Source organism: Myodes glareolus, chromosome 1 (assembly GCF_982192425.1).
Source record: "Myodes glareolus chromosome 1, mMyoGla1.1, whole genome shotgun sequence".
Taxonomy (NCBI): Eukaryota; Metazoa; Chordata; class Mammalia; order Rodentia; family Cricetidae; genus Myodes; species Myodes glareolus.
Genome location: NC_142026.1, coordinates 111,878,316 through 111,879,265, shown reverse-complemented (window position 1 = coordinate 111,879,265; position 950 = coordinate 111,878,316). Strand labels below are relative to the sequence as shown.

Here is a 950-nt window from a genome sequence, read left to right as displayed (position 1 = left end):
ACCGGGGCAACAGTCTCGTAGGGAGGCGGGCTTGATCGAGTTCGAAGACTGCCTTCCCTATTCTTAAAGAGCCACAGAGCTTTTGGAGGTGATTTTCGCCTAATTTTGTTAAGAGAGCTCAGTCTCTGGCTCTCACGTACAGAAAACTTTAACTTTGATTGAGGAAGTAGCCGGCGGTGGTGGCGCATGCCTTTAATCCCAGCACAGGCTCTGCGAAAAGCCTGTTCTGCTGAAAAGCGGTTCCATAGCAACATGGGCAGGCGGAGGAAGCTCACCGGCGGGGCCGCGTGCTGGGTGCTCGTCGCTCCCTGGCTCCTGGGAAGGTCTGAGACTGGGGCCCCCCGCGGCCCTAACCGGGCCCCCCACGGGTGGGCGGATGCCCCCCCTCGCCGGAGCTTGAAAAAGACTCACAGCCGGCGGTACGAGTTCATTGCCTGAGGTGAAACGGCGAGCCCGCGCACGGCCCGGGGCGGGGCCATGCAGAGTGCGCCATAATGGGCCTCAGAGGTGGAGCTGTGGCAGCCCCGCCAAGGTCGCCAAAAATATAGTCAGATAAAAACATTTGTCGCCAAAAATTCAGTCAGATAAAAACATTTATCCCCCAAACATCGCCCCTTTGTCAGCAGGAAATAGTCAGATTGATGGTCTACGCCCATTCTCCCTCAAAGAACTGGTCCTAATTATCATAATAAAGGCATGTCTACCTGGTTACCGTATCCTAGGTAACATAGGCGGACCTTTTGCCTGAGGCAACGGGTGGAATAAAACAATGCTACCTAGAGGTTTTTTCATCTGAATAGGGGAGCTGGAGAGATGGGGAGCTGGAGAGATGGCTCAGAGGTTAAGAGCACTGCCTGCTCTTCCAAAGGTCATGAGTTCAATTCCCAGTGACAACTGTTTTGGTGTTAGACAATAGAGGGGGATTACCAGTGACAGCTTCCCCCAGAGAA

General features: G+C 54.1%; 1 pseudogene; it reads left to right on the top strand.

Annotated features, from left to right (window-relative positions):
* The first annotated feature begins 259 nt into the window (after positions 1–259).
* Positions 260–460, top strand: LOC148123555 (Nuclear RNase P; annotated as a pseudogene).
* Positions 461–950: the final 490 nt, after the last annotated feature.